This window comes from Spodoptera frugiperda, chromosome 25 (assembly GCF_023101765.2).
Source record: "Spodoptera frugiperda isolate SF20-4 chromosome 25, AGI-APGP_CSIRO_Sfru_2.0, whole genome shotgun sequence".
Taxonomy (NCBI): domain Eukaryota; kingdom Metazoa; phylum Arthropoda; class Insecta; order Lepidoptera; family Noctuidae; genus Spodoptera; species Spodoptera frugiperda.
The window spans coordinates 5,195,596-5,209,337 of NC_064236.1; the positions used below are offsets into that span (position 1 = coordinate 5,195,596).

Genomic DNA, 13,742 nt, shown 5'->3' on the forward strand with positions numbered 1-13,742 from the left:
GGCTTTTTGAGCGGTTTTTTATTTTTCAGTTTCCGCTTTGAAAGGGCTTTTAGTGCTTCAGAACATTTCCCGCACTTCCTTTTACACAGAATGTCTTTCAATTTTTATGCACACAACCCAAATTTGATTTTTATTTGAGTTTTTTGAACTGCTATCAGAAGTGCTGCGTCCGTTGAAAATAAAATTACTAAACTTTCTTATATAATATTTTTATTTCTTGTCTTGTCTAACAGTATTTTTGTAGCGGCACATTATTTGCGTCAAACCGAGTTTTGATACTAGATTTTTTTCATGCGCCAACTTGAGATTATCTGAGTCATAACAGACATAGAAACTTTTATGGGGTCTTAAATAAAATGGTTGAAGCACAGCAGAACATTGACCTTTAAATTAACCGACCACATCTTTATGCCGCCATAAAGTTGGCGGGCAAACACCGAGCAGGCACTGTCTGTCTCTCCAACTTTAAGGAGTTCATCCCCAACGAGCTGCTAAAGTGTTCGCAGTACTAACAAGAACTTCGCCTTTCTTCGAAGTTTACGTTTTAATTTTAAAGTAAAGTTAATATTTGTTCCTATATAATACTAAAATTAAATCTAGTTCTTTTATTCACAAGGTGTGTATTAAATTATGAAAGTGAAATTATTAAACATGACAAGTTCCATTCAGTGTAAAAGATACCGTCGAAAATACTTGCCACATCTTGTGCGCGTTTGTTTCATCGTAATTTCCGCTGGAGCTAGTGGCAATTTTGCTTTTTACGTCAAAGAAACTTAAACTTTTTTCTCCTGCAACCGTGTGCACGAGTCTTTCTTTTTAAAATAATGAAATTTTTACTTAAGACTTATAGTTTTCAAAAATGTACACAAGTGTAAATGCAAAGCATTTCTCATTATGGTTTTCAAGTGGCACGTTTGTTTGAGTAAAGTGATGTTTTAATTTAATATGATTATGCTGGCACCTACCATTTAAAATAATACACCGTTAACAAGACTTTAAAACTACTTTGGTTATGCAAACTCTTAAAAGAAATTCTCTCTGTGAAGGCGTGGGTGAGCGATTCGCAGTCGAAAATCGATATCTTGTGAAACTTAGGACGATACCCTATTCAAAGCTTCGCAGAGTTTACGGTCGTTATAGTATCTATTATCTACAACAAGCCTTTGTGCACGCCTGTCCTATGTCACTCAGATCCTGAACAGTGGCCGACGTGACACTATCTTTTCCTTGATATTGTACCAATAGGGGTTTTATAAAAATGCGCGCGGCCTACATTTCGTTTAAAATAACCTCACTTCTAATCTCTCGTTATGAATAATTGCTTTTGATTTCTTAAAACAGATAAATTAATAAACTTTCACATTTCGTATGTCGTTCGTATACCAATGTTACTTCCATTCCATTCGATTTTTCGTGTTGCAGATTTTGATGTAAACGGTTTATTTATCTGTTTCATTCAATATTATATGAATTGCTTATGAAACAATACCGATTTACTACGTAAAGCCGTAACCACTTATCGGCTTTGATACGCTCAAAATGAAATATTGAATCGTTTGTAAACTTTGCATATTTAATGGTTATACAAAAACCATAGTGCAAATGGGAACTGAATACGTTCAATTTAATCAGGGTATTAACGGAATTCGTGTATTCAAACCATTTTATCGTGTTATTCCGGTCAATATTGTGAATTGGATCAAAATGCTTTTACGCCGGCTACAGACGCAGAGTTAGTTTAATATTTCACTGAATACACCTCAAAATGCAATACCACATTTCATTTATATTTAGAGTATTTCGTGCATCTTTATTCACTGTCCATATGTAATAGACGGACATTTTCAGATGATGGTTCGCGTTTAAGCTCTGACCGCAACAAAGAGTGTCGAGCGTTGGCCGCTCGTGTTCATAACACTTCTCAAACAGCTTATTATATTAAATAATTATCAACCCTTTGTGTAGTGTCCATTGACTTTGTAGTTGAATTATAATTAACGTTGTATTTTTTATTTCATAACTTTCGAGTAAAAGTATAGAAAGCGAAGCACTTTATGAACTCTATTGAAATGCGTCTTAACGTTCTTATCCGTCTTCCCTATATTCTTCTTAAATGTATGAATTACTTCTGATATTTTCAAAGCTATTCAAAGGTTTTCTGAATGGTATTTATGCTTGCTATGCTTTGAGTGGAATGATGTTCCAACCCTTCCATAGGAATCTATCCTATTGTAACACGTAAAATGGGCTATCAGTTGATATGTTGCAACAACGAGCTCGTCCACTGCGAGAAATAGGTTACGGAAATAGGTTATGAGTTAGAAATCTGTGACGACTTGTGTGTCTCACTGTCTATTGTGATCTTTGAAGTTCGATAAGTTTTGTCTTTCTTGTTCAACCTTCAAAATAGTTGGTATACGGTTGCAATGCTGGAAAGATTTGGCTTAGTAATTCTTATAACGAAACGGAATCTTCTGTATTTTTTTTCTTAGATACAGGAAGCATAAATGTATGGTATATTATCGATCTAGAAGAATATCAATGCTTAGATTTTTTAATGAATTAGTTGGGTCAAATACAAAACCATTTCAAACAACTTGAAAATAGTCTGCCTATAAAGAAAGATTTCTTGAGCAAATCTTGCGAGTTAGTCACGCGATCGTAGAACTTACGCCCTAAACTCTGTCAAAAATTCATGAAGTACAAAGTTGACGTTAGCGTGCTTATGGGTGCATCATAATAATTTCATTCGCTTTCCGAGCGTGTAAACATGCAGGTACTCAATCAAGTGTCTGTCCACAGCAGCAGCGGTGAAAGCCTGACGTTCGATTTATCTATGTACTTAACGCCAGAAATGCACGACCGACGTGACGGATGTTACACATTAACCCCGAGAATTTAAAATGGAATGCAGCTAGTTTTTATGTGCAAGCTCTAATACTTTCCTCTCTCTTTTGCTCGGCTAAATGTCGTTGGGTTCGGACGGGTTCATTAATTAGTAACCCCTTTTCTACAGAATTTGTATGCGTGAGGGGTAACGTAGGCGCCAATGGTTTACACCGCATTATTGCAACCAGACTCCGTGTTGGTTGAGAACTTATCCTATTATACGTTTGTTTTAATTATACTAGATGCTAAAAACGTTGCAACATTTGTTGTTTTGCACTTCAATTACGTTTGCATAAAATATATAATTATGTCTCTTCTTCATCTTTTCCGAAATGTTGTGAATGTATCATAACTGTTTTGTTGTTTCAATGGTCCCTGTGTCGTGTCGTGAATTTTGCCGGACGTGGCAAGTGCCTTACGTTTGAGGTTGAAGTCATTTGTGATGCACTTTGGAGGATACTGGACTGTGAGTACTACAGATGAGGTTTATTGTCTATTCGTGATCACTGCGCCAACACACGTTTCCACTTATTCTATAGAGCTTTGGGATTTTACATGCCGTTTCAAAATAAACTTCGTTCTTCCGTCGATGGATGCACGTTGTTGTTTCGTTTTGCTTTTATTTTTTAAGCCTGATGGAACAGTTTTTTTATTTAATCTATATAGAGAATGTTTTTTCAGATATCCTTTAGATTGTAAAAACACTTTCAAAATATTTGTACCCATTTGTTCATGTTTGTATTCACTGTACACTGTACAATCGAGGATTCGTGGAATCAAATAACACGAATGTAAACTGGAAATATTTGATACGCTCTCAATATTTTAAATTCAACAGAGCGAAAACAGGTAGAATTTATTTATTGGCTGTAATATTTGCTGATACCTGATGCTGCATTTATTGGTATTTGTTGGTTAGTGGCTTTAATTCGTATTGGTGGGCAGTGTGCAAACAAAAAACGAAAATAAATAAATAAGGATAAATCAAAGTGAGCGCGGTTTGATTACTTAGCGTTTAATTTGTAAAATGAGCACTGTTTATTTGAATACGTACGTTTATCCCAGTAAAGTTAGTTTGTGTACATTGTAGAAAAAAGAGTATCGTTTGGGGATGTGTTGATTAAGGTAAAACCTGCACTGTTGGATAGTTTTGGTGATAAAGATACGCCGCGGTTTCCCAACCTTCACCCCAACCGCTCTGTACGTAGACTTGACCTTATCCCGAAACTGATGATTCGGCAGCGAAAGCGAACTAGGACAGCCCGTCGGTAATCGCACGAATTTGCGACAGATAATATTTCACAAAGCGGGGTGCAACCTTGCATTGGCTCATGTGCATTGTTACCTGTCATGAAAGATATGATTATTATTTTGCCGTTTGTGAATAAAAATTGCTTGATATTCTATGACAATTGTAACAAAACAACGTGAGCTATAAGTCGATTGTCGATTTAATTTTCCACTTCCACGTGTCATATTATCGGAAATAACCTTTATTATATAAAATTACTGTATAATCGTTTTTTATGTACCTACTCAGTTGTGTTTTAAATTAGAATGTATCAACCGTCAAACATTAAAGGAAGTATATTATACAATGTGATAGGCGTGGGACTTCTAACCCGTTAAGGCTGAGTACTTTATTCTTACCGAAAAAATCACTATTTTCCTATATTTTCAATTAGGGGTTCAACCCCCCATATTATTTTTTTTGTCGTTAAAATTAGATGTAGTATTCAGCCTTAACGGGTTAGAAGTCTCGCCCCTATCACATTGTATAGGTATATTTACTTCGCTATTGCTGCTATTTTACTTAATTACCGTACTGGATCATATAGTGTTATAATTTATATGATAAAATGGTGCAAAATATATGAATAATATAAAGTTGATGTTTTACTACTTTCACTTTCACTTATGAATGTATTATGTGGCTGCCTTGAGAACCATATTTTTTCCCTATAAATATTTAATTCACCGTGGTATCGGCAACACTCGTTATTAAGAATCGAATATAATAAAGCAATAAATAATGCGCCACTACCTCTCATAATACCTCGCCTTTTTCTCTATAAAAAGAGTGAAGCCACGTTGGAAGCTCGAGAGACTTAGACGCTAGGATTGAAAAAGCAATCCGGATTTTTCCTGCCGGCAATTTTCCCTCGCACAACTCGATGTTGCTATGAATTCCGCGAGACGAGTACACGGGTTTTTCAATTGTCTCATTAAATTCCATATCGGCAGCAATAAAATGAATCTGTGGAACCTTTTTCGATTCTGTTAGGTTTTATTCTAGTGGGGAGAGTTTTATTAATTCCATTGTGTTTGTTTTTAACTCGTTTCCATTCAACGTGACAGCCACATATTGCAGAAAAATATTACCCGTTTAGACGCACCTTTGTAATAAAATTATTTCAGTACCCTACTTTTTTTATTCTTTAACCTTTGAAAACTGGTTGGTACGTAGGTACAAGTAATACTTATTACATTTTTGGAATAGGTCACTTACTCAGAATGATATTAGTTATAAATATAGCTCTCTATTTACTTGTAGCCGGCGGCTTTCTGATTATTGTCTAGTCGTCTGTTCAAAGCAGCTAAATCGCTTTCGATATTTGCCGGAGACAACTTTGCACAATATCGTCGCCTTGTGGGCTGAGTAACTTGATCGGAGATTATGGAGCTGCAAGTGGACCGGTTGAGGTACCGGTCCCTCGAGTGAACACTCGTACAAACCTAATTCAATACATTAGAAATATATGGACATAGCAACATGGTTTTTGTGTGTCGCAGTTTGTACAAGAATTTAATGAAGTGAATAGAATTAAGAGAGTTATTGGAATGCCGTCTTTTATTATTTATTCTAGCATATTCACGTATTTGTACTAGTTCGGGGTTGACACTGACTCATTAACTAGACTTGTTGGTTTCGAACAAGTTCTAAAATATTTAATGGAATGTAGCTAGTAGGTACCTACCTACTTCACCAAAAATAATACTGTAAATTAACAAGCTGAAGTTAGCTCTGTTCAGCAATGGCATAAATATGTATTGTACTAAAATGGCGGACTCAAATTACGCTTGGAATTCTAAACCTCTAATTTTAATAAGCCAACTAGCAAAACAATGGGTTATGGCGGCGTTTCTACTTGGCTTTCAGTTCAAAGACTAAACGGCTGCGACATTATATCATAATCCATAGCACGTTTTATTCACCGAGTTTGTTCCACATTCCGTCGCTATAAAATTATAATTAGGTATTTATCCCAACCGTAGCGTAGCCCTAAACTTGTCAAAGGTATAAGTACACACACCGCGGGGTAATTGAACAACCCCTTTTTACCATAGCGTAATATAAAGCACCGTGTTCCCCATCAAAATACCAAGCATTTTTAGTCACCCGAACGAAATTATACAATGAAAATAGAACAATTCTTTTTGTTACCATTTACCTGCTAAGTATTTTTTCAATTATGAAGCCGTACTGAGTAATTAATAAAGAAGTTAAAAGCTAAGCACTTTCAAAGGGTGTTCCGTAGCTGTACACTGTACAGGTATTCTTAAAATTTTCCTTCACGTGTTTTATTTCAACCGAGATGTTATGATATAAATTATCTGTCCTAAAATATACACACCTTGTAATATACAACATGTATGTGTACTGACATTGAAATGTGTCCGAGGTTATTGGCTCCGACCCGTCTTATTATGAAGACGGCGGCATGTGCGACCCTTGAAAATCTAATAAAATAAAAAAAATACCTTTTTTAAAAACATCCTTTATTATTTCTTAGTAAAATTAACTAAAGAGTTAACAATTCATTAACTCTAATAAGAAATATAAAAGCGTACCATTTAGTATAGTTTTATTTGAAAAAAAAAAAAAAAGTATTTTTTTTTCAACGATCGAATCAAAGAAGCCTAGACTCGACGGGATCGTGTCGTTTAATTTACGGAGGTCCTAAGGCTATCTACGGAATCCTCCATCATCAGAACCTGGTTAAGCTTGCATGGAGCCCTGGAGTACTTATAACCTTTCAGCCCCATGCCCAGACCCTGGTTACCAGATTATAGTATCATAGATTAAACTCGATGAGGATGCGTCGCATCGTCGCATTTTTAGCTCCATTTAATCGGAAAACAGTGAATCAAATTAAATAACAATATTTGATTACAAAGAAAACAGATTATGGGACAGGTGAAACTAAATAAAAGCTTATAATAAAATAACAATAAAATTGAATAAAATGTGTAGGTGTGTATTTCATAAAATGTTTCGATGCTAATCCACAAACAAATAAATATTTTGGTCGATGCATTAATTGTGCGATCCCACCGCCGCGCCGCATTAATCCTTGCGGAATAGATTGATCAATGGCCGTTTGTGAAACTCCCCTCCGGTTTTCTCACAACTACCTGTTCAAAACTGCTATTTATTTTGGTGTCCCTAGTTTTGAACTCATGTTAATAAAAATATTGTGGAATGGCATGTCCCTTAAGTACTATAACTTTTAAAGACTATCTGTTCTACTTTATCCCTGAAGTTATTGGAACTGCTTCCGATTTTAAAGTTTGAAGTTGGACGTAAAGTTGGCGAACAAGTGTGTGAGGGTGAGAGGGTAGTTTGTAGTTGTCTTAAAGGCTTTGTCAAGATTTCTGGTGATTGGAGTGATGTAAAGAGCAGCGGAAATCGATATGCAAAGTAGGTTGGTTAGCAATGTGGTGTGGAGGTCGCAGGCTATGCGTGCCTATGATCGATGGTGTTGCGTGCGGGCCGCGCGCCGTGAGGTCGCGCGTAAGGCCCGCGCTCGCCGGCTTGCGCTCCGTGCGACCCTCATCCAGCACCGGTAGAGCGCCGTGACGTGGCTTCTCTTTGTTCCACACCGCCCGTCGACGCCACCATTGCCTCCACCGCCTTCGTCGCTTCATATCGCGACGCCGCGCCTACCTCTTATTGCGCATGCTCAGCACGATTCTATTGCGTCCCCACTACGTCATGATTTAAAATGATATTCGGTGCAAAATAGCGTACACTGTATCTGTACATCGCGACAGTCGGGATTGTGGGTGATACGAGCGTTCCAATAGATATCGCAGCGGCCGTGTTGCTGACAGTGCTGTACCGTGCGCTGGTCCCGCCGTGGTTAGTTGGGAGCTGGAAAGGGAGCGCGCGGCAGCGCCGGTATCGATCTGAACGTTTCGTGTGCCCGCTCGTGCACGACGCGACGTTCTCTCGGGATATTCGCCCAGTGGTCGCCGTCGGCGCCGGCCTTGCTGCACTGTTTACGCGCAGTGTATATTTATTTCATCCGCGCGATCATGCTCACCGGAGCTAATTGTTAACGCGACACACGCATCCGCGAGCGCATCTTCGAGCCGCACTAGGCTTCGTCGACGTATTTCATCAATCCCAGATCAGCGAAACTTTAGGTAAGTCGAGTTTTTGCTGTTCAACATGATCTTACTTTATTATTGCATTTTATTTTGACTGTGGGAGCGAATGTTTAAAAAGTTTAAAACTAAACCTTCACTTCTTTGCGGTTTTTATATGTTTCTTTACCTAATTTTATAATTTTGTGGTTCTGTTCTATCGTCCTTCGTATATAATCTGTTTAAAGTGTGTTCAAATATTTCTATTGAGTGTTTTAGCCGGCCATCTGGTTTATATTCTAAAGTTAGATTGTAAAATCGTAAACCACAGGGAATCAGCGGTACATAGGTATTAACAGAGCGAGCAGTTTGTTAAACGCTATCCATCCATCTCGACTCAACTGAACAAATTCGATCGTATTTTTGTTCAAACGGAAAGCCTTTCGCACCGTTTATGAAATATTACGCTAAAAATACTCGGAAAATATTTGAAAGGGCTTTATATACACGTGATACATTTCTTATTCATACTGCGCATGTCTTTTAAGTTTATTTGTCATACATCTGTACAATGGAATTCTTAAATTCAGTAATAGGTAGAAGGTTTCTCGAAATAATCTTAAAAGATGTTATTTTCCTGTCTAACTGGAGTGGCTTCTTTTATTTTAATCGAGCCTTACGTGTTGAATGGCACGACACACAAATTGAGTGCCTACCTATACTGAAGTCGCTCTTTAAGAGTACACGGAGCCTCTTTAGCCGCAGAGGCTGTTTAGCGACATTGTGAAGTGAGGGCGACAAAAGGAAAAAATAGTGAACCCGCCGGATAAAAACTATGAAGAAACTTTGCAGCATTCTTGACGCATCAAATTGTGATCATACGGTTAACGTTAAGCCGTGCGTAGATAACGCTGACGTGTTTATTATAGCTGTAATTATGTGTATCTACTTATTTAAATATAGCTATCTACCCATTCAAAATTTATCTTCTCTTCGTGATGCTCCAATTAACACTTTTCTACCTCTGCCTATAGATTTGTTCCTTTATTCAATATGTACAGTCTTATTATACCTATTTAACATGTTTACTGACAAATAATAAAGTAAACTATGTTTCTGCTAACCTCTTAGCTACTACGATAATCTGTATACAGTACCGCATGCGTCATTATACTTAGAAATCATTACGACTAGCGACAATAATCTTAAACTATACCCTAGTTTAAGATTATCTGAATCTGAATCAAGTATTTGTGGACATTCCCATCACTATTTGTATGTGACAATTACATCAAAGTCATTATCAATTACTAAGAATATCCACTGCATCGTGGTTGTGTTTACAAACATAAAGCTATCTTGCTAGAGATAGTGGCACTGGCGGGCTGTTTAGTTCTCTATTCAAGATTGTTACTATCTAAAAAACTGGGCAAATATAGACATATTCGTTTGTTTATTACATACACCTTTAACTACATAAGTCGCTGCAGATGGTTGTAACAAAGTACATATTGTTGACACAATGATTATTATAAACAAAAAACTGAGCAGTCACAACAAAACATAGTATAACAGTATGTAAATGTAATACATATCATCATATCATTTCTTGGAAGAGGTTATCACAGGCCATGTGCACCTCGTCAAGACACTTATGTGTATTATACATAGCTATATAGGTATACATTATAAGCATAACAATCGCAAAGCATACATACATATTTAGGCTATTGTTAGCCGTATATTTTTAGTCGCAATACACAAAACACTTCACCCCTGCCTCTCTTTTTACGCAAAACTGATATTATCACTATCAGACTAAAAACTTTCCGCGAATATTCAATACTTATCATAGAAGGAGGAGTTAAGAAACAGGTACTTGCTACAAACAGGTGGAATACGTAAGCGTTGTAACAGGTCTTAGCATCTGTTGATTGTTGCATCCATTCAACAATAGTATGCAGGCATCAAAATAAAAACAGGTTGTATCAAGAGGCGACCAAGCCTGACTGCGATGGAAACAAACACCGGTTTGCACGCTGCAGATTATACTGCCTTTGTTGTTTGACCAGTTTTATACGTGTCGCTGTTTTAGATACCAATAATAAAATTGGAAACATTTTTTCCTCAAAGTGGGACTGGGACCCGTACTGGTAAAATTATATCAATGTCATATTTCGTGTTGAAAACACGTTAACACATTACGGCGGGTTCGATTAGCGCACGTTGAAACTGTGTGATTCACAAATAGTTGTTTCTGGTCTGGGTTTCATGTGTAGGTAAGTGAACTTGTTTGTTTGTAAACGCGACACGGTTAAAAAAAAATATTTCTTAAGTCACAATTTTTCTTACTCCAATTTTATGTTGATACGGTGATATATATTTAGGTAGGTACCCTAATAAGGGGACAGTATACTTGGCACATTAATGTGCCCCCAAAAAGTAAATTCTCTGTCTGCACTTACGCTAGAAAGTTCTTCAATATTTTTAAGAAATTACAGATTATTAGACCCCGAACTTTCTTAAAGCTAAGATTACTTGCTTTGTACCTTCCCACTATAGCCATCTCAATCAATCGATCTGGTTTCTCCATTTAGCTTCGAAATACATACATAATAAATGTGTCCATTAGACTAACATATCCGAGATGCAGCGGCATCCGATACTCCTCTATCTGAGCCTACCTGACGATGCCTACGTTCCGTCTAACTCAATACATAATATAGCGAATTTGAATCTCGGGTGATGTAGCCTCCGTACTTACTCGACTGATGTATGTTACAGTAATTAACTTAAAACATCCCCACGCTGAGAGCTTTTGTATAATTTCTTTAATTAAAACTTAAACCTGCTAAAGGTACATTTCAAGCCGCAAAGACAATTCTTCGTTTTCCACTTAACTTTCCTTATTCGGTGTGTTCTACGTAACGGGTGTTTTTGGACGAAAATAGATGTGACTGGCCACTGGATATATTATTAAGAGCTATCCCCGGAGACCTCGCGTCTTCTTTCTAAAAGGCGATCAGACAGAGACGTCTGAAATGTCCGTAACCACAATTGCAGAGATATATTTAGTTGTGGGATGCAATTTAAGTGGCTTTTACGACTAAAGCTTTCTATTTTCTTTTAAAAAACTAGATATTTATTTAGAGAAGTCAAGATATCCATTGATTAAAATCCAGAATAATCCGAACAGTACCTGAATAAACTGAACAATAATTCGCGCTTATTCATATCAAGATACATAAAAATCTGATATGATTATGAATATGATTTACAGATAAGAACACTTAAAAGCTCGATTAAATATATCGCGGAACACTAATTGCTCAAGTGCGACATGCAATTCGACGCTTTTGTTATACAAATATACTCGGGACACATACACAGCATACGTTTGTCCAATGACTGACACAATATTGCAGGTTTGCCAGGACATAACATTTAGTTTCAGTTTTATTTAAACAAAGTTTTTGTGTGCGTTTTTAGTTTGAACTGGTAACATGTGGGTTTCATTCTTTGTTGCCATTGGAGTTTCAGAACGGGTGCACAGATATTTGCTTTATTGTCTGTAACTGGGTACTTCTCTAAGAAGAGTTTTGTCATATTCTTATGCGTGTTTGAGATCGTGGTCTCTGTTAAATGTGTCGAAGTCAGTTGTTATGACATGACTTACTATAATAATTATTTCATATTTGTTTAGCTTTTATTGCATCCATATGTCTGTTTGTAAAAACTGATCGATCATTCAAGAGTATTGGTATACTTGACCTTCCGACTTTCATGAGGATGTCTTCAACGAGGTGACATTTCCCCAAGCTGTCACATCAATTCGATATCATATTATTACACAATAATACAGTAGTCATATTGTCGTCTATTCTCTAACCCCACAAACGCGGCGTTGCCAGTTGTCACTAGAATCCTTCGTATAAGTAAATACTTCCAATAACCCTACATCCGTCCATTGTGTCAATAAAATTAAACTAATAAATATACAGAATATCCCGCCCCTGCTTCACACGAGTGTTAATTCCTAACTTCCCGGTGAACTTTTGACAGACGTCGTCGCTAGTGTGGCATAATTATGTTTTGTTCTCTTTTCTTCTTCTGCGTACCATTAGCCCGCTCCGGCGAGGACCGGCCATATATCTCTGACGAATTTTCCAACATTATCTCTTTTACTTAATTGATGTAATCATTCACGTATGATCCGATGACCAAGAGAAATTGATAACCATTTTTAAAACAAACTTTTAACCGTTAACTCATGTTTTACTTTGATTTAATTAAAGGCAACTCTGTAAGAGCTATATTACAGCATCAGTATCTTTGATTGGAAAGAGATAGATAGTAATAACTCAGCCAACGTTAAATATCAAAGGTAATTAGCGTAATTACCGGTTCCGCTCAATTGAAATCGCTTAGATTAATAGAAGAGAGACGTATAAAACGCTAAAAGGTTTGTCTTGTTAAGGAAATAAACTAAGCAACGTGATTGAAGATACTTTGTTGCTTATTAAAGGAAAATCATTACTAAGTAAACGTTTAATTTATTATAGGAACTGTCGTAGCCTATTTATTGATAAGACCCTTAAATTGATTACAACAATTCTCAATTCAGTTCTTGTTTAAAAAGCGTTTTTCTAATGATAAACGACTGAAATTAATAAACGATATCAAGACAAAATCATGGATTTTTTTTTGAGGAGGGAAGTTATCTTATGGTTTCTCCCGCCTTGGGCGAGGGGACAGGAAGTGTCAAACTCTTAATAACTAAAAACCACCCCGTTTCTACTCCTACTTTTCAAGCCGGAGCCCCGGTAACCCGCTAGGCAGACCGCAGCTCCGGAAAATCTACGGAATATGGTCGATTTATTACATTTCCATACAAAATATCATTAACATATAACTTCTATATAAATTGAAGCTTTTACACATACACAGGGACTTAGTAACTATAAACATAACCACAGTATATTATACAGCAATGACGCGATTGCAGAAATGAATACATATTAATTACAATCACAGTGACTATCAGCTACAAATGATATTGTACCGACTGCGTAGGTATCTGTCATGTATAGAACAATGACGTCTCTTGAGCTACCGTCACATCGGTTATCAATATCTAACATATTACGTTACGATACTCAGGTTTATATTGGGAGATGTATAACAATTACATATATTTACTAAGAATGTACTGCAAGTACAAAGACACATTATACAGTAGATTAACAACTGAACTTAATGTTCCTAGTACTATCCTGACAGTACCTGCTTGATTGTTTAATTTACTAAATTGTTAAGTCTAAATGAAAATGCGTTTTTATATACGATTCTATAGAATGTTGAATTATCCAATGAATATATACTAAAAATATCCTGAAGCTATATGTACCTAGCGTGCTTGAAAAAATTATATTAAGTATGAAATAGACAAAAAATCCTATCAATAATACCTAATAACAAAGAAA

The 13,742-nt window shown here is 36.5% G+C and overlaps 2 protein-coding genes across 8 annotated transcripts in view; both read left to right on the forward strand.

Moving 5' to 3' along the window:
- The window catches only part of LOC118262293 (neurocalcin homolog), a 103,277-nt gene that overhangs the window by 45,025 nt on the left and 44,510 nt on the right, over positions 1–13,742 (forward strand). The window lies entirely within an intron of this gene.
- Positions 1–13,742, forward strand: part of LOC118262318 (neuronal calcium sensor 2) — a 92,231-nt gene that overhangs the window by 44,670 nt on the left and 33,819 nt on the right. The window contains exon 1 of one of the 3 annotated variants that reach the window (XM_035573569.2): positions 7,788–8,319. The exons of 1 other annotated variant lie outside the window; for it this stretch is intronic. The gene's annotated coding sequence lies outside the window, so the exon portion shown is untranslated. Of the gene's footprint in view, positions 1–7,787; positions 8,320–10,414; positions 10,539–13,742 lie in introns of those variants that run through there. One more of the 3 variants, XM_035573595.2, reaches the window with a different exon arrangement.